At 41.3% G+C, this 24,890-nt stretch overlaps 1 long non-coding RNA gene across 1 annotated transcript in view; it reads left to right on the top strand.

The window, feature by feature from the left end:
* The window catches only part of LOC142591246 (uncharacterized), a 50,748-nt gene that overhangs the window by 8,761 nt on the left and 17,097 nt on the right, over positions 1-24,890 (top strand). The window contains exon 2 of the long non-coding RNA XR_012830415.1: positions 8,208-8,260. This is a non-coding gene — a long non-coding RNA (uncharacterized LOC142591246). The remainder of the gene's footprint in view (positions 1-8,207; positions 8,261-24,890) is intronic.

The raw sequence follows: 24,890 nt of genomic DNA, 5'->3' as shown, positions 1-24,890 counted from the left end.
ATTAAGGCAGAGCATAACCCAGTCCTTTATTAAACAAGGTACTTTAAGGAGTAGATTGTGCTACGCATTTTTTGAAGCCACTACAGCTGTTAGCAATGAATTCTTTCCTAATGTGTCCCAAATTAAGCGCAAATTCATCTCCATTATATAAGCATAGTATTAGTAGCATACTTGTAGCACATTTGTAATATTAGTACGGCAGTAGTTATTGGAGCGCAGGTTTGTTATCCGAAGCTTTCTTCCTTTCTTTTCCGTTCACTTCCATCCATACATAAACAAAAGCATTATGCAGGCCCAACGCGCGTATTGGAATCTATGTGAAAGGGTGCTTTCGTGAAGCGAGCATTGAAATATTTTAAATTGCGCGGGGGGGGGGGGCAATTTCATTCCTGTATCTGCGGCATACAGAATACAGGTGGGCGCAGGTTGTCTCACGCACCTGTGGTACGCAATGTGACAAATCCTATGTAGGCTTGTAATTACTGCGCTGTTCTCATTTGTTTTAGATACACGGTGCACTTATTGCCCAGTACACGGTTCTCTGTATATGCCATGGTATGGAAACCGTATTCATCATGAACACGCGCCAATCATCCCAAAGACCTCGTTGGTCTTGGTGCGATATGCGTCACCCGTTTCTTGGCCAATCCCGAGGTTCTGGTTATATGCCATCTTGTGGAAATGATCATCATATTGAACACGCGGACACGTTCCGTGGTCAATCCTCCGTTATGGGTGTCCCCCAATTAAGGAAAATTGCAATAATCGTCAAGGTGTGGCGACTATCTCGTAGAGCTACTTGGCGTTGGTAGGCGTGGTAATTGGCCTGCCCGCCGTTGTGGGTTTGTGTCACATGATGGAAATTGCAATCATCATCAACAAGGAGCAATCATAATACATACCTATTTTGAATTGGCACGATACGTACCACTCAATTTGTCCCCAACCTCCGTTGTGGGTATGTTCCATAGACTGCGAATCATAATCAACAACACGTGGTGGTCATCGCAAACAGCTAGTTGGTGCTGGCACGAGAGGGGTGTACGTGATATTTTAGTCAGTCGTTCCAGCATCTGGTCACAAACGGCAGTTTGGCGAACACGGCACGAAACAGCCTCTTCTTTTGCATAGAGGTTTTCAAAGCAAAGGTCGCGGGATTTAGTATAAAGAAAAACATTTTGATTCGTGGAAGAATCATGATGGGACTGACACACATCAAAAGGTCTGAATAATAACATTCCAAATAAGGCGTACGATTATGGGGAACCGGAAATAATGTACCTATGAGTGCAGGCGGATTATTTTGTTGGAGGGAGTGAAAATACAATCCGCACTAAAGCGCCTTTAATAAGAAGGCATGTAGGGTAAATGGCACATGTATTATTTTAACGTAATATTTTATAAATACCCGCAGATATTCGCATCGAATTTTGCGCGCTTACATAGGATACCCTTGGGTACAAGAGGAGACGCTTTGTTTGTGTCCAGATGGTCTGCCTTTCCTGTGGCCCATTCCCAAAATTTCAGGTCTGTAAATTATTTAATGAACTTTTTCTCTGCAACCACGCAGAGAAATGTGATGACACTATAGAGTGTTATTCTGAATACCCATAGGTTATATATGAACCAAATGGATATGATATCCTCTTTGTATTTTGTACCGAAAAACTAATATCACTGCATGCACAATGCCACAAGGGGGCTTTCTCGCAGTTTAATATTTTCCAGTGTTATAATTCATATCACCAGATATCCTTTTTTATTTAAAACATTTATGAGGGGTTGCTGTACATGTGTACAACGTCTCACTGTACAGCAACTGTACTTTAGAAAAATGAAGTTTTATGTTCGCATACTGCTTGTGGATGCTCAAAATGCCTCAGGAGAATGCATTTCACTACTGACTTTCTTGTAGCTGTCTCCGAAACACCGCTTAGTGTTCCTATTTATCCGTCGTCCTTGCTTTCTATCTCTCGGCAGGGTCATTGAATTGTACCCTGTCAACATGCGATTTCTCCATCCTGTCAAGGGCAATATTACAAAACTCACATGGAACAATTCCAAGTGTCCGCAGAACAAATTTTCGTGCAGAATTACCTTCATTGTAGTAGGCTACAGTATCGTTAGTGACTGTCTACAATGTGTAAGCACGGACAAATGTTGTCATGGGGCAGCAGACCCAGATGAGTTGGTTTAGTGACTCATTGGTGTTCGTGTTCGTCCATGAAGGCATTTGTTCAGAAGACCGATTACATTTGAAAGTTCTCTTTCTGCTCTATTTGCTGAACGATCGCGCCATCTTCTGGTCAAGTAATACGTTTGAAACTCGAAACACAAAGGACCACGACCGTAATGGTGGGAACAATACAAAGACGAAACACGCTACAAGAGCATCACTTGCAGCACATCTGCTATAAAAGGAAATATTTTCAACAATACATGGTCTTCACGTAATAGTTCTGCGGAAATACACAAGGTGGAGAGCAGTAATTATTAGAAAAAGAGGCATCCACACAATCGTAGCAGTTGCTACAAAGGAAACATGCGGGTCCCTCGAAAAAAAAGCCTCACAGTTGAAGAAAAACTCGTCCCGAACTTGAACCAACGAACACCGCCTTTCCGGGAAGCTTCCAATAAAGAACACTTCCTTCAGAATGTGTAGCAGCAGAAAGTGGACCTAGAACAACCCCATTGGTTAAACAAGAAATGAAATAGATTTCATACTTTCTGCCAATCCCAGCATAGGACAGGATACTGAGTGTTGGCTGCAGTAAAGTGCCGTGTTCATAGGTTGGTGACGTGTAGGATTTCTCTCAATTTGAAGAGAGAAGGAGTAAATTTGGTCAGAAAGAAGCAGGTCAACCTAGATTCAGTGAGGGTAAAAGCAGACCAATTAAGTCTACTACTTGCAAACAAACTATGCAGCCTTAGAACAAAGTGATGAAGATGACATTGAAGCAATGAACGAGACCGTAACTGGGCTGGCTTCAGAGGCATGAATTGAAGTCGGAGGTAAGGTACCAAGCCAATCAGTAGGCAAGCTCTCGAAATAACAAAGTTCGTAATCAAAAATGACAAAGAATGAACATGTCGAATTCAAGAGATAAGATAGAATTTGGGGGACTGTCAAATGTGATCAACAAGGAGAAAATAGGATTTTAGAAATTAAAACGTGAGAAATACTCAGGAAGCTGTATAAATGGACGCATTATATAATCAGTGAGAAGGATACTAGGCATAGGACAAACCAAGATGCACGCATTGTAAGATAACCCGGGTGATATCATCAGCAATCTCAAACGTATAGTAAACACAGTGGAAGAATTCTATACTGACCTGTACACTGCCCATAAGAGACATATACCCTAATTCGAAGAAGTAACGGACAGATTGCAGAGACTCATTCTTCAACTAGCGAGAAGGTTAGAAGAGCCATCCAAGCCATGAAACAAGAAAAGGCTACAGGAAAAGATGGAATAACAATCTATTTAATCAAAGATAAAGGAGTCGTAGTGACTAAAAAACGGAGGCTCTATATAAAGTGGCTATTGACTTCAAAGTCCCCAGAGAGCTCGAAGAATGCAAACATTATACTAATCCACCAAAAGGGAGACGCTAGAGAAACAAAAATTATAGGCCCGTTAGCTTACTCCCAATGTAATACAAAATATTCACCAAGGTAATTTCCAATAGAATAAGGCCAACACTGGACTTCAGTCAACCAAGGAAACCTCTTTTCAAGTAAGCCAATCAACCTCTATATATGGGTTTTTTTAAATTACCAAAATGCATTTGATTGTGTAGAGATACCAGCAATCATATTCATTACGCAATCAAGGAGAGCAGGCGGTTAACGTAAATACCTAGGAAAATGTCTTCAGGTTTCACGGCTGGCATAATTCTCCACAAGAAAAGTAAAAAGATACCTATAAAGAAAGGTGTCAGACAAGGGGACGCAATCTCTCCAATGATATTCACTGCGTGCTTGGAAGAAATATTCAAGCTATTAAGTAACCTTCGGCTTGCAGATCACGTCCGGTTCAGCAACAATGAAGACGAGCTAAAACAAATGATAAATGACCTTAACAGAGAGAGGGTAAGAGTGGATTTGAAGATGAATCTCTAGAAAACCAAGATAATGATGACTAGCCGGGCAAGGGAACAAGAGTTCAGAATCGCCAGTCCACCTCTAGAGTCTGTAGAGGAGTACGTAGGCCTAGGTCAAATGCTCACAGGGAACCCTGATCATGAGAAGAAAATTTACAGGAAAATAATAATAGGTTGGAGCACATATGGCAGACATTGTCACCTCCTGACTGAAAACTTGTCATTATCATTGAAAAGTAACGTGTACAATCAGTGCATTTTACCGGTGCTGATATGAGGCAGGAACTTGGAGACTGATAAAGAAGCTTGCGTTAAGGAACGCGGAAAGAGCGACGCAACGAACAATGTTAGGCACAACGTTAAACACAGAAATAAAACAGTTAGGATCAGAGAGCAAACTGGTATAGCCGATATTCTAATTATTATTAAGAGAAAAATATGGAGCGGGGCAGGTCGTGTAATGCGTTGTGTGGTTACCGGTGGACCATTAGGGTTACAGAATGGGTGCTAATAGAAGGGAAGCACAGTCTTCTGGAAGACGGCAAAAGACTAGGTGAGGTGACGAAATTAGGGAATTTGCAGGCGTTAGTTGGAATTGGTTGACGCAGAACAGGGGTAATTGGAGATCACAGGGAGAGACCTTCGTCCTGCAGTGAACACAAAATAGGCTGCTGCTGATGGTGATGATGAAGTATCCGTCTATATTTGTTTTTACGAATCATCTATTGTGATTCCCCCACTTACGGTAGCAATGAGCCACAGTGTTTTCGACACACAATTTACTGTGCGGGAGCAACGCTTCGGCTTGAGTTGAATGAGATAATGCGTCCATGGATCTGAGATCAACAGAGAATGAGTTGTGTTCGAACGTATAAATTGGATAGCTAGGTAGAATTTTAGACATCAAGACAGTCTTTCAAACTATCAATATATTGGTCACTCAATAATACACGAGTACTTTCTCTATTTAATTAGAGTAATAAAAATGCACAGGCGGTTTCCAGTCGACTAATTTCGTTTAGAAAGCGGCCTATTAAACTGATGCAGAATCTGTTCTGTCCAAAGCACAAAAGTGGTTGAGCGTTTCACAAAGGCGTATAAGTGCATTTTACATAATTTTTAAATGTTTAAGCCAGAAGGGAGGTTATTTCAAAAACGCTGCCAACCTTTAAACACGTTGCTAAAGTCTCAACAAGTTGCTTCATTACTTTCTTCGAAGAAGTGGTACACGCAAATTAAGCAGAAAAAATTATCAGCACGTACGTATTGTCCAGTTCACTAAGATACGGCTTCATAATGTGCATTTGATAGGGAAAGCAGCCAGCCTGTTTACTGACTGTTTGCAGCTGTTTGACTGTACGCCCTATCGCACGTGTACACAACTTATGCGCCATTTTCACAGAAGCGATAATGGTAAATTCTCTGAGCATACGAAATAAAATATCATTTGCACCCCTGATTGTTTTGAAATGATGCTGACATTATACAAAGCTTCTCAAATACGTTAAAATGTATCAATACTAAAAATAGAATATGCAATATACACTCATCAATGCAATCTTCCTAAAAATGGTAATGACTCATGCAATGAAAGTGTTAATCTTTACGATTTAAATTAATTATCGAACGTTGAACTTAATACGTGCAATCACACATTCGTTTACCCTGGGTACAAGATCAGCCACCTTCAAATACCTTTCTTAATTTTCACGTGCGCATATTGATATCCACGCGTCGCGCCCTGCGCGAAAATTGGATGTGCTGGTTCTAACGCGTGTATAATACGCAAGCCAGCCGCTTAATTTATTAATAATTTGCTTGCTTGGTCAAACTACGTTCTTACGCGGTGCACTAAATACGAAATATTTTTTTCGCCACACCAGTTATCAAAATTCATAGGAACGTTTTGCGTTACTTACATATGTTTTTCAAGTTGTAGTGGTTGTTACGCCTGCGAACAATGTACAAAAAGAAGAGTGGATATGGGCAAAATATAGGACACCTTTAATTGCAACAGCATTAAATGCTACAATTTAAGAATAAACCAGGTGGCTTAGGGACCTCTCAGTCATGTTTGTTTACCTGTGTATTCCAAGTCATGCTTTCTTGAAACTGTGCAACTTAAAAGGTGGGCCAACCAAAGTCAACGCGAAAGGCGACGAAGTCGAAATAGATGGTATATGTGTTTATCTATACTCAAATTGGCGTAATAAATGTGAATAAGTGTTGTATATCTGCATAATGTTTTCGCAATAATTGCTGTATCTTTTTCTTGTAGCGTCATACCGTACATTTTTACCGGAGGCCCTGTTTTCATTCATTCATGCAAAATTTCTAATTCGCTTTTTTGTGCGTATGTGTGTCGACCTCATTTGGCGTTGACTTTTTCTGACAGGCCTTTTTTCACCAAGAGGCCAGGTGGCACTTCAGGGAGATTGTGCAGTATATGGTGCAATTGGGTAATTGTTGAGCATATTTGGGGGGGGGGGATATTTTGGACATGCCGTTCACTTCCTATACGCTGCGACTACTTCTAGCTTTTACATTTAGCGACTTGCTACGACACTCTCGAGGCGCGAAGGTGTGTTTTTTACCAAGTGGCCAAACAGTTTCCCAGGTCTTACGTACGCCAAGCCAGTGTGCCATTGTCGAAGAATGCCTTGTCTAAAAAAAAAAATCATGTGCTCTAATGCGACCTCTTGAAACTTTGGGCTAAGGACGAATTCGCACGATTTCATTTCGAGATAAAATAAGATATGCTCTTTTTAGCGCTACTTATTTGCATAAAATCATTTTTCAAGCTGTAATAAGCAGGCATTTAATGTATTATTGAAATAAACGAACTTACGTGAAGAGCAAAATATTTTTGTGAATGTGTGAAATCATTGCGGTATCCTTGCTTTTAAGACAATGCTGACTGAAAATATGCAGCCTGATGACTCAGAATCAATCAATACACCATGCAATACATACGCACATATCATAACGAACTATGAAACCAAAACAAAAAAATATGAAATTGAATTTTCGAGACACATTATGCACTGAGCAGCGTGTGCCCTTTATTGTCTTTTATTATAGTGCTATTCATGTTACGGAGCGTTAGCAATTAGAAACTGGTTTAAAATATTTTGATGCGCTGCCAAGTAATGACCACGATAGAACTGATAATGGACGCATTCACGTTTTAAACACTGCATGTGCATTTTAATACCTACAACTCCTCTATTTATTTATTTATTTATTTATTTATTTATTTGAAGATGATGCAGCCCCATAGGAGGGCTATTGCAGGAATGGGCAAAACAGTGGGGAACAAAAATAAAGTGAAATCAACAATGACTCTTACAACATTTGTACGACAGTCAAAGAACTGGAAAATTGTTTTCATCGATTCTAAAAAGCAACGAAACAGCGAAATGCATACACATAAAGTATAAACTAAACCTAATTTAAATAGTTGCACATACTGTTTTTCATAGACAGCACTTTCGAATTCGCTTATCGGTAGGGAACGAAGGCAGCCAGTTAAGGAATTCCATACTTCTATGGTGCGGAGAAAGAAGCTGTACTTGAAAGTATTTGTGCGGGCATAGAAATGGTTTAGATTAAGCTCGTGGAAGTTACGCGTACAAGAAGGCTTGGTGAAACATATGCAAGCTGCGTTTGAAGTATGATATGACTTGTAAATTATGTGCAAAATTTTAATGATTCCACATCACGACGTACTGAAAGTAATGTTAGCTTCAACGTAGGGAGGACAGATGAAGCGTGAAAAACTGCGGTCATACGGCCGGAAAATCAAAAGAACGGCATTTTTTTAACTGCTCCTAGTTTGACTATCTTGTTTTTGTTATGGGGTGACCAGACTGTAGCGGCATAACAGATAATAGGGTGAACAAGAGTTTGATACATTAACCGTTTAGTTGCCTTCGGAGCCTTTTGCATAGTGCGACGTAGGTATCCAAGTTGTTTTAGGGCCTCTGAACATGTTTGGTCAATGTCAATTCTTGAAAAGGTGCATTGCGTCCCATGCACTCATGACTAACACATGCTTTATAATAAAGTGCGTGCTACATTGGAATTTTTTTTATTTATAGAAATGCCTGTAAATGTGTGCAAAACACGTTATCTGCAGACGGCAGAAGGAATGGTACGTGGATATTTCATTGTTCCTAAAAAGATTAGTGCCAACTTTAGGAATAATATTTTCGTTTAACAATAATTTATTCTCCTGTTTCTTTTTCTATATTGATAAAAGTACACGTAAATACTCTAGTTTAATGTAATTGTCGGGGTTCACGCAAACTAAGGCCTCTAATTAGAGAGAGAGAGAGAAAGAGATGCAAATGAGATAAAGGCAACGAGTTTAACAAGAGTTAGGAAAAATATCTTGGGTGTTACGCGTTCAAACACCACAGAATAGTAGTGTCTTATGAATCTTTACACGCAAATTCCTAAAATATAGGTCAAAATATTTCGGGAACAAGGAGCATTTTATATCACTCTATCTTAAATTATCGGCTTGCGTATAATGATCAAGGTGTTCAACACCATTTGCTAAGGTCGGTGTAGTGTCTAAACCGCTGTGGTGGCTTAGCGGCTATGGTGTCGTGCCGCTAAACGCGCGGTCGCGGGAGCAAATTACGGTTGCGTCCGCCGCATTTCGCTGGGGGTGAAAAGTTATAACGTTCGCGTCCCCAGAATTGGAGGCACGTTAACGATGTCCAGGTTGTCGAAATTTCCGTAGCGCCCCGCCACGGCGCGCCTCATTATCATATCATAGTTCTCAATTCAATTCAATTTATTTAGATATAGGAAGAAACAATACAAGAGTCACATGTGAAACCCCAGAATTTAATTTTAACATGTAGTGTCTAGGTGGCATATGCAGGACATGTGGCATATATGGGCAGATATAGGTGGCATATGGGTTATCTGCCGGCTCTGTCATCTTACGTTGTGCACAGTGCGCACGCACCAATTTAACTTGCCTTCCCTTTTCACTTCATGATTCCCTTTCCGCTTTATCATATACAGTTGCCTTGTGTCATGAAAGAAATTGTTTCTAATGTGGTTCCGGATCCCCAACGCGCGTTATTTTTAAAGCGTGGGTAGCCTAGCGCTACAGTCTAACCACGACAACCAGACGGGACGGCACCCACACATTCAACAAAGCACCACGTGATATTCCTACAATGAAAATCGTGGCGAGGACTACGATGACCTCCTACATGCTTGCAAAGTTTGATGAAGGGAAATGGGAACCTTGCCTCTAAAATGACAAGTTGTATTTCTAAAAAAACAATCGTGCTTCGATTAAGAACAAAAAAGTTACCTTGGCTGCAGTTAGAATCTACACTGTACAGATTATATTTGGAACGGAAGCAATACTTACAAAATACCACTTGCCATCAGTCATTTATTCATATACATCTACCCTGACTGTCTTATTCTCTCCGTCCTGTTTCTCATTTCTTGGGACCCTCTTTTTTTGTTACCGGAACTTTATGTCCCTAAGAGCTTCGTTATTGATGCCTCTTAGGACAATAGGCTACTTCGCAAACTTATTGTTTGTTTTTGTTGTTACCGTTGTTGTGGTTCTTATTGTTTTTTCATTCGGTCCTGAAGCATTCGAAGACCTTAGGCTAAATGCAGTTTGAGGGCATTCATTACGTTGTAGTGAAGTGGGAAGATTTCTTTTCGTCTATCCACACTTTTTAGAACAAAGTCAGCGTCACCAAACCCAGCTGCAGGCGATTCGGGCCTATATTGCACATGGTATTGTTTCTTCATTGCTGAACTTTAGTACGAACTGTATGTCCATGTCACGTTTTTCCTGAGAACAGACTTTGCTAGCAATTTACAGCTTGCACTCTCTTAGCAGCGAATATATTTTTTCTGGCTTAGCAGAACCAGGCGTGTGTCCTAAAGAAATTGGAAGTAGTTGCGATGTGCAATATTTGCTTCTAAAACGCAGTGACATCTACCATAGAAAGCAGTGTGTATTTACGTTCCTGTCTTCCTACCTCTCGCATGAGTCGCCCAGCGAGCGTATTTGTTTATGCGTGGGCTGATCGTATGAGTATATAAAGGCAGTAGACGCATTTTTGATGTAAATCACGAACAGAAGCGGTGTAATATTGAAGCGTTGTGTACGTAATTTGCGGTGTTTTTCAAGTTACAAGATACTCCAGATAGATAAACAGCCTGTGGTATATCCGATAAGTAAATTATTTTGAGAGCTAGTGCAGGGCCAACTAGTTTAGTTGCAAGAATTTATGACTGATAGAATGAAAGGCATTAGTAAGGTCACTAAATAGTGCACCGGCACATATGCCTGTGTAGACAAAATGAAGCTTCCGTTCGCTGAGTGACATCCAGGTTGCATTGCTTTGAGAGCTTCCCTTCCACCAGGTTACTCCTCCCTACAAAAATTGTCATTATGGGCGCCTTGATTACGCCATTGGACACCTGTCGTCGTTGAAGCAGCGAACGCGTTAACTGCTTCTTCTACGCGCGACCCGCCGCCTAGATTCCAATCACCCGATTCTTCAATGAAGCTCATTCCGCAGCCCGTGCCTCTAAAACTGCTTCGTTCGGGTATGGAACTTTAAACCTTCACGAGACAGACCTATCACTGGAAGCAAATGGTCAAGCCTTGTCAACTGCGGGATTATCCAATTATCAAGGCTCCACAATACTAAGCTCCATTTACATCGGCTACGGTACTATTGTCATCGCTCAAGGAAAGAGCGCCGCTATTACTGCCAACGGTGAGAGGAAGCAGACTGCTTCCCTTACGGACAACAAAATGAAGGCACCGCCAACGTGCGCTGCCTCTCTAGAAGCGTCGCAGCCACCAATCACCGCGCCCTGTCGCATGACAATAGCGCCCACTCAATTTTGCGTCGCAACAGCTTCCAAAGAGCCTCCTTTGAAGCCTTGTACATTGATTTTGCCACAATACAAGTATCATAAGAGCGAGAAATGTACCATGAACCCACAGATTACAACGTTAACTCGCAAAACAAATCAATGGCCAATTCTGATAGCAATACTGCCTCAGCAGCTTTCGCCACAGTAAACATAAACATTAACATGAACTCCGCGAAGAACCACAGAAACTCCGACGACGATTGCGACACTGACGATGATGAAGAGCATCGTCGGAATCACAAATGCATCAACAAAAAATTCGTGAACAGCCCAGCTAACTAAACCGATAGCGAACCCCAGTACGCCCTGTTCCAAGAAAATAACGTAACCATGGACCTTTCAACACCACCAGTCAAGACAGCGCCTATTGCAGAGACAACTGCAACAATACCGCATGCAGCGGGGGAACGGTATGGTACCATTTTCTGGCCTCAGCTAACTCCACCATCGAGCAGTCATTTCAGAAAAGGCGCATCTCCAGCCATCAGGAATGAGATGAATCATTCGCCAGCGGTACATTGCATGTGAGCGCAGTAACCGAATGAAAGTTCGCAACGTACCACCTTCCGTCCGCACTACCTTCAAGAGCAACAGCTTCTCCTGCTGCTTCAAGGTGCTTCAAGTTTACTCAGTTGTGTCAAGAGATAAACGTGCACTGCCATCAATGGTCACGAGTTGAAGTGAATGTCATCCGGAAAGCGACACTCAGGCTCGTCCACCTGAGCTATGCTCGACGTCACCGGACTGCATGCCTTGTTTCGTTACCTTGTTAGTCCATTAAAATATATCTAGGGGCGTTGGACTATCTGTGCATCTTATAACTTTTCGTTTTATCACTCTCTCCTTCAAGCACTCTACAATGTCGTGTGTTGTCGGGTGAAGGGTAACGTAGTACCCACGGAACTGTCCCTTATACGAGAAGAAGACGAAGAATAAAGGTAGTGTTCGGGCGACCATGTTTGTCCGCACCAGCAACCTACTCGTATACAGGGAGGTTTCTTGAGCTGCACCAGTTTTCGCAAACACTGCCTATGGCAGATAGCACATTCACAACCCTTGTTCTAAATTACTCGATGCGGCGTCCATTAATTACAAATGTCAGTATGTAAAAACATGTATTGCATACCAGGTGTCCGGACATGTATCAGTTGCATGCTGCATGTAGCTGGACTTGCTTATGTCAAGAAAGGTAGGTGAGTATTTGTCACCGCCCAGTTTCGATCGGAATGACAACAAATTATCGCATCGTGCAAGGAAAGTGACACGTGCACCACGTACTTCAGATACCTGTATTTACTCTTCCCGCCTTCCGCCTTTGCCTATGCCTTATAGAGTGCTTCTCGGCTCACTCTCACACAATTTAACTCGCACGCACATCATAAGTCGCCTGACCAGCGCGCTATCTCAGCGGAACCATTCAGGGAATGTTAGCTCGACGATGACTGCGATGCTGACGAAGACTCCAGAAGTTCGTCTGCAGTGTCCCCATCATGGCTATTGGAATATCATGTATTCGCGCTGCAAAACTATCTCGACCAACATGGATGCCTTCAAAATTTGATTTAATGTGGGGGGGGGGGGCTTCTCGTCCACCCTGCAGTTTGACGCCGTGGAAGGTGGGTTCTCATGCCGACGGCTGTATTTTCTGCGTGCGCTTTGGAGTAATCTCTAGAGCGCGGAACATACGCCACATTCCGCAGTGCATTCTGTAGTACGGCTGTCTAGGCACCTGCTCCAGGCACACGACGATTCTCGACGCACACGTGGGCTTCAGATCCGGTGTTCGAGCAAATACGCTACACACTAAGAAAAAAAGGGTATCCCTTACTCTTTTCGAAGTGTCTGGACTCGTCACGTATACGCCACACCTTGTGGGAGACACCCGAACTCTCTTTCCGCAGAGAGTCCATAGACTACCTGTGCTTGATACAAGGTGGTTACGTGACTCCGCACACAATAATCACGCACACTCTGTTTTAGTAGTCCCCAAAACCCTTTCAAAAGGGTTACTAGTGCTGAGGGAGTCCGTTGGCTATTATAGATGAGTCTGATGATTCCAGCAGCGTGTGTCAAGTTACCCTTAGTGCGTGGTGCAGGTTTGTTGCAAATAGACTAAATTAACTAATTTATGTAAGTGCTTTGACTCTTGGATGGCAGTGTCGAGCCGCTTTTCAATATATGTCAACAACTTCTGCTGTAAGTACACACTACGGCTAGTTGTCAAGATGACTACTGTGAAAAGAGAACATAGGATAATAAAGAATCCATAGCAAACTTACCAGAAAGCACATGGCAGATTAGCAAGAAAAAGTTAATATTTCATCACTCTTTGTTATTGTCTTCTGGAAAATTCAAATGTATCAGTCAGCCCAGAATCGCCATGAAAGCAAGACAGTTCTCATTACTATTAAACGGGAATCAATGGCCAACCAAGCAAAACAGTCTTAAGAGGAAGCTTTAGCTCGGGCCCAACTCCGACGCGGCCTATTCAAATACATGTAAAACGCAAAAACGTTTTTATGATATAACCCCTGTACCGATTTTGATGAAATTTGTTGCATTTGAAAGAGAAAGCTAAATTCTAGTGACTGTTGGAAGCGTAATTTCGATTTAGGGCTTGAATTTTCCTAAAACGATTTTCAAATATTTGATCGTTTGAAAAAAATAGAAGGACGAAGTTTACAAATTTTATAGCTATGCATCAAGAACTGATATCGCGGTTCTGTAAACGGCATCCATTAGATCATTCAAAGCGGACAAATTCAATATGTCATTTTACATCTTACATGAATTTTTTACGTTGGTTACAACGGTTTTACAAAAGTTGTATTTCCCTATGATTAAATTTTTTTATATTCATGTGTAACATATCAATTTTGTCCGCTATGGATGTACTTTTAGATGCAATTCACAGAATTGTATTATAATCTTTAGTGGTTGAGTTACAGAGTTGTAAACTTGATAGTTTCGTTTTTTGAAAATTTTTGATTTTCGCCAATTTTTAATAAAAGATTGACAACCTAACTCAAAAATTCGAAACCAACAGTCACTAGATTTTAAGTTTTTCTTTTAAATTCAACAAACCTCGTCAAATTTGGTGCAGTGGTTGCCGAGAAAAGCGTATTATCCTTTTACATGTATTTAGATAGGAGCACTCGAGCTAAAGCTTCCTCTTAAAAAAATATCCAATATGTAGCCTGCAGCTGCATATGCACGACACTGCAATGCCACTCACAACCATGAAACCCCAAGATATTCTGTAACTCATGTAGAAGCTCAATGCACAACCCCACAGGTCTCTTATAATATGTCAAAAGATTTATAAGTAAAACCCATTTCACTGTTCTCAGAGACATATTTTTATTTAGAACTTTTGATTTAACATCCTAAGCAAGTAAGCTACACATAATAAACAAAAAATGCTGCACTTATGTACAAAGGAGACCCAGATAAGTGCAATAAAAACAATATTACAACTTAGATTACCTAATCTATGCACTACACTATGCTTGCTGAAAACAACTGGTTGCCAATTGATAATCCAATCTAACAGTAAGAAAACCTGTCTTACCTTATGGTACACTTGTTGGCACTTTTTCCACACAACTTGTGCGTGTTAGCATGAGTTCAAAATTGATCTGAAGTTCGTCAATTTATTTTGTCATACAACATGCAACAGTGTAAAAAACTTAATAGCTGATAATATAACAAAAATACATACAGCAACATTTATACTGATAATTTATTTATGTTGACAAACATATACCTTTGCAAGACTATGTATAGTAGTTGACACAGACAACTTCACAGATTGAAATAACCACTAATACAAAACTCGCCATAATGCAAACATGCTGACAAACTAAGTAGCACAGGTAGCTGTATTTTGTTACAGCAAAGATAGCGCATGAATGATGAGGATAAGGGAGGAAGCAGAACACATAAACAAACTATACCCAGCCGCATGCACGCAGCTGTAAGAATACACCCCCCATGATGCACAAAGATCGACAATAAACAGAAGAAGATGCGAGGAAGGCTTCTTTTACTCATCACAGTTTATCCTGTAAGAGCCCATTATGCACTGGCTGTAATCTACCCTCAGCACATACATGAATAAGTTGCATTAGGTGCTACATTAAGAAACCACTCATGCAATGTTCTTGTAATTTTCCTTACTCCAATTTTTAACTTAACAAGCATGACTGAGTTACGGAAAGCATCCCTATGGCTTGGCACACATACAGAAAGCAGCGTTTCTATAAACACTGGAGGTCAAGGACGGATGACTGACACATACCTCTTTTAATTATTTTGTCTTTGTTTTTATGATTATCTACCACAGTAGTCTTTTGTGCACTGAGGCACATCCAGGTAATAAACTGTGGGCAACCAAATGTGAATACCTGTTCTTGATTTCTACCTTTCTTTGGTGTCGTGCTAAGGTAACATTGGCGCAAAGGATTGCCTTCTGAATTTATGCGTTCCCACAAAACAGGAGCAGATGATAAGCCACATTATTGGTGCGTGAAATAAAGCATCTTTGCTTAGCTTTCCACTGCCGCTCCAATCTGGCGTGATTTTTTGCTTTGTTGTGTACTCTAGCAAGGTGCTACGCAGTTCACTTAGTGCCCAAAGCAACTCTCACAGCATAGCAGGATGTCAATTTTTTTTCAAATTCTAAGCGAAACTATGTTTATGGGGGAGAATTGCGAACTTACACTGTTGCTTTGTATGTTTATTACGTTGTTGACCTTTAACTTTAGCCGCTTCAGTACTTTTTGCAGGTATAGATAGGCCATTGCCCCAATGCTAGGTTATGAAAAATCCAGAGCAGGGTAGAAAGCAAGAACAGATACTCATAATTAGGGTGCCCACTGTGCATTACGTAGATATGTTTCAATGAATGACAAAACTACTTGATAGATAAACATATGAAAGAATTAAGCTCGAAGCTTACCACATTAGTAACTGGGAATTTTATGTGTAAATAAACTTTCGTAACTCCCAGTGATGAAGAAACAGTTTTGACAATATGTGCCAAGGCAACTTAGGCTCACAAAGAAAACAAAATAACAAGAAAGATTACAAGAACTTCGAACTTGCAACCTAAAGTAAGACACCTCGCATGACTGCTTTATGTATTTACTGAGCATAAATTACATATGGCACATGATCTGCTTTTACAAGATGACAAACAATGAGTTACTGTTGCTTTCTCTCTGGGGCATTTGGCTCTTCTTAACACATGCACATTGTATGGCACTGCTGCGTGGATGTAGCTGGGCACAGTTGTGAGTCAGCACCAATCTGTCTTTGTGGTCCTGAACTATTATCTTTATGATTTATAATTAGCAAATAGCCTAACTATCGGGTTGATCAGCTGTATTTTAAACAAAACATACTGACAGATTTCCCTGTTTATTGCTAACATAAGGAGGTGGGTACATCGTTTCAGATTTCAAGAAACAGCTGTTTAACAGAAAAAATGCTGAAGACAGAAAATCTACAATGACCAGTGCCTTTATTATTAAATGTCATGTACTAGCTCTTCCTGCAATACCTCTATTACCAAAAATTGTAGCCTGAAAAAATAATTAGAAAATATTTACAAAAGTGACAGAGATTAGAACTGCATCATAATTGCAAATGTCTTCCTAAACAAGATCACAATATTTGAAGTTTTAATAATTTCATCAAGATGGCTGAAATCCCATTATTGAAGCTAGTCACTGCTGAATGTATTGTTAGTTTCTAGGAGTCCTCAGACTGACAGCTCTGAAATATTTGTTACCATACTTGATAGAACATGCTTTTCTATTTCAGATATTACTTTGCCACAAAGCCTTTTGTAAGCCTTGTGGGACAATTATGTGTGGAAGAGCAGCCTATTTGATTGCTTTTTGGGGTTTTCTATCTCAGAACTGGTGCTAGTCCGAGTTCTTACAAAGTAGACGTTATTGAGTACTGTAATTCAAATGCCTGCCACTGCTATAAATTTCTGTTAGCGAAAATGGTCGCATTCTCATGAGCAGTTATGTTCAATAATTAGCGGCAGTCACCACTGAAACACTCAGTACAAAACAGAAAACAAAGATGTGGGGTCAAAAAGGACATGTTGAACAAAGTTATAGTCGATTTTGTATTTCACAGAACGGCTTCTTTTTCTGTTAGTGTGCCAATACTAATTGCACATTCACAAGCGTTTTAGTACTGCACTTCTGGCAAATGCAGGAAAATTCAGTGTTTAGCAGCATCCCCTCAGAAGACAGCCCACAGTCGCTTCGACAAGAGTACTTGCCTTCAACTTTGCGTCGCTATGTTGTAGGTGACTATAGCAAGGGGCACGTTTTGCTAATTGAATATTACTCAAAATATTCTTATTATTTGTACTAGAGGTTTGAAATGAGAGCGAATTGTAGAGTTCTTCATGCAGATTTCACATATTCCATTAGCTTTTGTTTAGCTGCTTCTTGAGTTATGTCCTACACTACGGGTAAATACAGTGATCCTTGCGGGCACTTTCTTGTGTACTAAATTTTCACAAAAAGCAGTGTGCTGTAGCTAACTCAGCTCTTTGTAGACGACAAATTGCCGGTATCTAGTCAATTAGCATGTAAAGTTACTAGACCTATGCAAGATAAGCAGGCAGGCAGGCAGGCAGGCCTGCCTACTAATCTTGCATACTTCTCATGGTATTGCGAAAAATAATTATTGAGTATACTTCAATAATTTTTTCCTCAATAGCACGAGAATAACCTTGTGCACTTATAATGGTCCTATACTAACAAAATTTGGCATGCATACTCTTCAAGATATGCAAACCGCTGATGTCTAATTGACATTGCGATCTGTAAAATTATTTAAGGTGGCCTAACACTTTTTTGCATAGTGCCAGTAATCGTACAAGCTGTCTGGATAGGTATCGCCACTTTGCGGTGTACAATTAGCTAAATAAGATACAGCATGAAGCTATTTGAAAATTTTATGCAAAGGAAAGTGCCCACAAAATATTTTGACACTGCATAGGACATAACTAAAGAACAGCAGCTACACAAAAATCAATGACAATTCAAATCTACATAAAGCACTATGAATGACAGTATATTCAAATCTCCAGTATAAATAATTAAAAAAAGTTGTTTCGAGGAGCATTTCCCCTTAGTAAGGGGATGTCAGTGCATTGTAACAAGGTGTTAGAAAATGCCTTCAGGCATACGATAGGGAGTTTTATATATAGCACAGGCACGCCTCTGCCCAAAAAGCCCCACGCCCTGCTGGCATTTCTTAGTCATTCTTGCACTCTGTTGTACGTCACCGTTTGCATCCCTTCACATTGACTGCGCAAAACCAAAAACAGGCTATTAAAACACAGAATTTTCAGCCTGAAGGGGTTGTATACAAATAAGGGCAGGTATTTCTAGTGTTACAATTAACAAATGTTTGTTCTGGAATTAATGAAAGCAGCCATAAAATATATCTTCATGAATTTGGAAATGAATACACAAAGAACCTTGCTGATTGTCACATTAGTGTCCCGAACAAGATCTTTTGATGTTTATAATTCCTAGTTTAATTCACCTTACTATAGCCTCTGACCTAGAATACTCAGTGTAGGAGACTAATCCAGACCTGGAAGCCAATATTTCTATCTGAAAGGCATAAAGGTATTCAACCCACGATCACATGTCACTGCTATGTCATCACAAGCATGCATCCATGGATATATAGTCTCTAAAATTATTTTTACAAGATCTGTACCATTACGCTCGCACTAATAAATCCTCAAAATTAGGAAATACATTTGCCACTTAAAGCACTGCTGTAAACCTTTGTGTTTGAGAAATGCGATACTCCAAAGGTGTAACACAACCAATCTGTGCATGAAACCTAAGATGCTCTTGACGTTCGTCAGTGTAGCAAATAGGCACTGAGAAATGCCACGGGTATCATAGCTTTCATGTCTCAAGCCTTGTATGCGAGTACCAGCATCGTTGCAGTGAAATAAAGTCACATTATTACCAGGCTTATGTGGGAAACCCATGTTTCTCTAGTTTAATTTTCTTTTTTGTGCTCCTATATTTATGACTTTTTCAAAAATAATGGGTGTTTGAAATAAGTACTCTATCTCGCTCCTAAATTTATCTTGCACCAGAGCCCGTGTTAGGTTACATTTCTTGAACACTTTGCAGTGCTGTAGATTATCAAAGGAGCAAAAAAAAATGCCATAAGTTGCTATAATAAAAATTATGAACCTATCAATTACATACACAAATACAAACTATTAAAAACTGAGCATAAAGACATATGGGTCTTGCAGCGGCACGTTGAGCACTTGGTTCAAACTTGTCTGCACTGTCTTTCAGATTGCCGCTTGCACCAAATGGATGCACCAAATGCAGATGTCTTCAGGAATGTGCTACCTCTGTGCATGATCCCTTTGGCCCATCCTTCGAAACGTTACTCGGGACCGCCATATCGGAGGATGTGATACAACCATCGCATCATCGTTGGATTGAAGCACCGGACCTGCGTGGCTTGACCTTTGGCGAGCCCTTCTGCGCATGGAGTACTACCACACCGGCACCTGGTCGCTTACACTGCGCTATAAAGCCGAGGACGGACGCTATGCTCTTCAGTGGGTCTTGCAGCGGCACGATGAGCACTTGGTTCAAACTTGTCTGCACTGTCTTTCAGATTGCCGCTTGCACCAAATCCAGATGTCTTCAGGAATGTGCTACCTCTGCGCATGATCCCTTTGGCCCATCCTCCGAAACGTTACTCGGGACCGCCATATCGGAGGATGTGATACAACCATCGCATCATCGTTGGATTGAAGCACCGGACCTGCGTGGCTTGACCTTTGGCGAGCCCTTCTGCGCATGGAGTACTACCACACCGGCACCTGGTCGCTTACACTGCGCTATAAAGCCGAGGACGGACGCTATGCTCTTCAGTGGGTCTTGCAGCGGCACGATGAGCACTTGGTTCAAACTTGTCTGCACTGTCTTTCAGATTGCCGCTTGTACCAAATCCAGATGTCTTCAGGAATGTGCTACCTCTGCGCATGATCCCTTTGGCCCATCCTCCGAAACGTTACTCGGGACCGCCATATCGGAGGATGTGATACAACCATCGCATCATCGTTGGATTGAAGCACCGGACCTGCGTGGCTTGACCTTTGGCGAGCCCTTCTGCGCCTGGAGTACTACCACACCGGCACCTGGTCGCTTACACTGCGCTATAAAGCCGAGGACGGACGCTATGCTCTTCAGTGGGTCTTGCAGCGGCACGATGAGCACTTGGTTCAAACTTGTCTGCACTGTCTTTCAGATTGCCGCTTGTACCAAATCCAGATGTCTTCAGGAATGTGCTACCTCTGCGCATGATCCCTTTGGCCCATCCTCCGAAACGTTACTCGGGACCGCCATATCGGAGGATGTGATACAACCATCGCATCATCGTTGGATTGAAGCACCGGACCTGCGTGGCTTGACCTTTGGCGAGCCCTTCTGCGCATGGAGTACTACCACACCGGCACCTGGTCGCTTACACTGCGCTATAAAGCCGAGGACGGACGCTATGCTCTTCAGTGGGTCTTGCAGCGGCACGATGAGCACTTGGTTCAAACTTGTCTGCACTGTCTTTCAGATTGCCGCTTGCACCAAATCCAGATGTCTTCAGGAATGTGCTACCTCTGCGCATGATCCCTTTGGCCCATCCTCCGAAACGTTACTCGGGACCGCCATATCGGAGGATGTGATACAACCATCGCATCATCGTTGGATTGAAGCACCGGACCTGCGTGGCTTGACCTTTGGCGAGCCCTTCTGCGCATGGAGTACTACCACACCGGCACCTGGTCGCTTACACTGCGCTATAAAGCCGAGGACGGACGCTATGCTCTTCAGTGGGTCTTGCAGCGGCACGATGAGCACTTGGTTCAAACTTGTCTGCACTGTCTTTCAGATTGCCGCTTGCACCAAATCCAGATGTCTTCAGGAATGTGCTACCTCTGCGCATGATCCCTTTGGCCCATCCTCCGAAACGTTACTCGGGACCGCCATATCGGAGGATGTGATACAACCATCGCATCATCGTTGGATTGAAGCACCGGACCTGCGTGGCTTGACCTTTGGCGAGCCCTTCTACGCATGGGGTACTACCACAGCGTCACCTGGTAGTTAACACTGCGCTATAAAGCCGAGGAAGGACGCTATGCTCTTCAGTGGGTCTTGCAGCGGCACGATGAGCACTTGGTTCAAACTTGTCTGCACTGTCTTTCAGGTATGCCCGAAGTACAATTTTCCTTGTTATAGAAGCGATGATCGATGTGTAGCGCTGCTGCCTGGCCCACTGATGAGAGCGTTTTCTGGTTTTTTCTGTCCATAGAATGTTGTTGATGTTATCTGGTGACCTCGAGACCAATTCTGGTCCGGATAAATTACAAGAATCGCTATTGCAATCGCTCGCAGGGCAGGAAAAAATTCGTTCCGAAATATCTTCTTGGACAGCCAAGTTTGCTTCCATTGAAGAAAGGCTAAATAGGCTTGAGACGTCAGTACTACCAGTCGTGGAAGTGATTCCGCGAGTTCAGGAACTTGAAAAAACTGTCGCTCATCTTACTTACGTCGTATTGAAGCTGGAAAGTCAGTCTCACGATCTTGAAAACAGGTCCCACAGAAATAACCTTGTTGTCTATGGATTACCTGAACCCCATTCTGAGCCCTCCGCGCAACTACTTGATGCGTTGACAAACTTGATATCTGGTAAACTTGGCTTTCAGTGTGCAGACATTGAACGTTGGCACAGGCTTGGGGTGCGTAGCGATGATAAACCACGTCCTGCTATCTTCAAATTTTTGGACTACAGGTCAAAGATTGCAATATTAAAAAATGCCCGAAAGCTTAAAGGTACAGATATATATATATATATATATATATATATATATATATATATATATATATATATATATATATATATATATATATATATATATATATATATATATACATGAGGACTTCTCTGAACGGGTTCGAAAGATACGCAAAGCTCTTTGGAGACTTTCTGTTAATCAAAGGAAAAATGCATCTACCGTTCGTCTGCTATATGATTAGTTGCTGATAGACAATGTACGCTATGTGCTGAATGAATCAGGTGATTCAATGATTAAGACCAAAAACAAACCTCTGCAGTACATGAAACGACTGCATTCCGATGTTAATTTCTCGCTGGTAAACGTTAATGCCCGCAGTCTTCTTAACAAAATTCAAGACTTTCATCACCTCGTTGAATTTTATCATCCTTCTGTGATTTGCGTGACTGAAACGTGGCTTGGTGAACACATCTTAGATTCTGAAATTTTACCACCAGGTTACACCGTCCTCAGGAAAGATAGAAGTGACCGGCGCGGTGGCGGTGTGCCACTCTTCGTAACCCAAGACATTGAGTTTACAGCATTGCCTGACGTTCCTAACTGCGAATCAGTATGGTGCAAAATAAGGCTTTGTGGATTCATTTTGGCTGTAGGAGCTGTTTATCGACCCCCTGACACGGATCTCAGTGTCTTTTCCGATCTTACCGATTATATAACCAAACATAAACTTAACTGTTGTAAAATGTTACTTGCTGGTGATTCCAACACCCCTGGCATAGATTGGTCAACGCTATCTGCTAGTGGCCGTCACAAAGCCATTTGTAATTACTTGATTAACATGTATATTTCTTTCGATGTGACGCAAATTGTGAATTCCGCAACCCGACAAAGCTCAATTTTAGATCTTGTTGTCATAAATGAGCAGCTTAGACAAAATGGTTACGATTGTACTATTGTTGAAGGCCTCTCGGACCATAAGGGGGTCATTGTTTATTTGAATTTAGAAACTATGCCTAAGCGCCCTTTACATCAGACAGTATTGAACTTTGAACGGGCTGACGACAACTCCATAACTGTGTTACTCGCATGCTCTTTTGATGAGTTTTCGAGCTGCGTGAACCACTCCTCTGTTAACGTATTAGTGAAGCGTTCTTGCTCAATTGTCAATCAATGTATAACTGATTACATTCCTACCAAGTGTAAAAGCGCGATCCCAAGCACCCTTGGTACACAGGTGAAATTATACGCCTAATTCGTCGTATCAGGCGTCTGCGCAAACAACCCTATGCAAACAATCCAACGAAAGCTTCAGTATTGACCACACTTAAAAACAACTTAAAATCTGCTATGTCAAATGCGAAAAGTTTCTATTTTAATAGCACCTTGTCATACTTTATTAAAAAGAAACCATCAAAGTTCTGGCGAACCATCAGTCCACCAAGTCAGAGCTCTCCTTCATTCATAATTGCTAATCAACAATGCTTAGATAATGTTAGCATTACTGAAGCCTTTAATAATTACTTTAAATCAGTGTTCACCTTTGATGATGGACGTACCCCCACGTTTTGCACTACTCTTTCGTCATCACCTTTTCCTAGTATAGCAATCACTTTAGCTGGTGTACATATTATACTCAAGATCGATACTATGAAAAGTGCTGCGCCACATAATATACCAGATATGTTTTTACGGCGATATTCTGAATGGGGCTCTCGGTACGTATGCCTAATTTTTTCGAAATCTGTAGAATCATCCACTGTTTCAATATTCTGGAAATGTGCTAAGGTTGTTCCCATTCACAAAGACTGTAATAAGCAGGAAATATCTAACTACAGACCTATTTCTTTAATATCAACATCTTCCAAACTATTGGAACACATTATTCATAAATATATCATTGAGTACTTATCTGAACATAATGTTCTTTCGCATGCTCAACATGGCTTCTGTTCCGGATTCTCCACGGTAACACAACTTGTAGAATTCTCCCATTATATTGTATGCACACTTCACCTTAGAGGACAACTTGATGCCATTTTTGACACAGTGTGCCATAAAAAGCTTCTGATTAAACTCAGGGCAATAATTCATGATTATAAATTACTAGGTTGGATACAGGACTACCTAAGTACAAGAACCCAGTTTGCTGCATTTAACCATGTTCACTCATCTCGTGTCAATGTTACATCCGGTGTACCACAGGGGTCTGTCTTGGGTCCTTTGCTGTTTGTAGTCTGTGTAAATGATGTCGTTGAAGTAACCGCGGCCACTTCTGTAAAATAAGACTATATGCTGATGACTGCGTCTTTTATTCTACTATAAGTAGCAATCATGATCAATCAATTTACATATTTTAATGAAGCGCACAAGCTTGCAAGCGCCCACACTTTCAAATACCTTGGTGTTACTTTCTCCCCTGATCTAAAGTGGCATGCTCACATTAACTGTATAACCAACAAGGCGTTGAGAAAACTGGGTTTTCTTAAAAGAAACTTACGAGATGCAAGTAAAGAATGTAAATTAACGGCATACAGATCACTAATAAGGCCGCTACTTGAATACGCGTAGGTAGTGTGGTCGCCACATCATTCCAAAGACATAGACATGCTTGAGTCTATTCAGAAAAAGGCCATAAGGTTTATATATAGTCGTTATGCCCGCCATTTCTCGTCGACATCACATGCGAGTAAGCTACTACTAAAGCCACTGGCCCATAGACGTTCTTGTGACCGTGTTAATCTGCTACATAAAATTGTTCATGGGAAAACTTATGCCAATGCACCTATTGTTTTCACTAACCCTTCTTCTCGGCCCACCAGAAGAAGTTATCATTTTAACATTGTTCCTTTGAATGCAACGATTGATTGTTTTAAGTTTTCCTTTTTTCCGCATACAATTGTGATTTGGAATGGCCTTGAGGGGTCCTTGCACGAGTTACCAAGTGATGTATTTGCCAACATATTACGTA

Source organism: Dermacentor variabilis, chromosome 8 (assembly GCF_050947875.1).
Source record: "Dermacentor variabilis isolate Ectoservices chromosome 8, ASM5094787v1, whole genome shotgun sequence".
NCBI lineage: Eukaryota > Metazoa > Arthropoda > Arachnida > Ixodida > Ixodidae > Dermacentor > Dermacentor variabilis.
The sequence above is the reverse complement of the archived record's forward strand: the minus strand, read 5'-3'. Positions and strand labels throughout refer to the sequence as shown.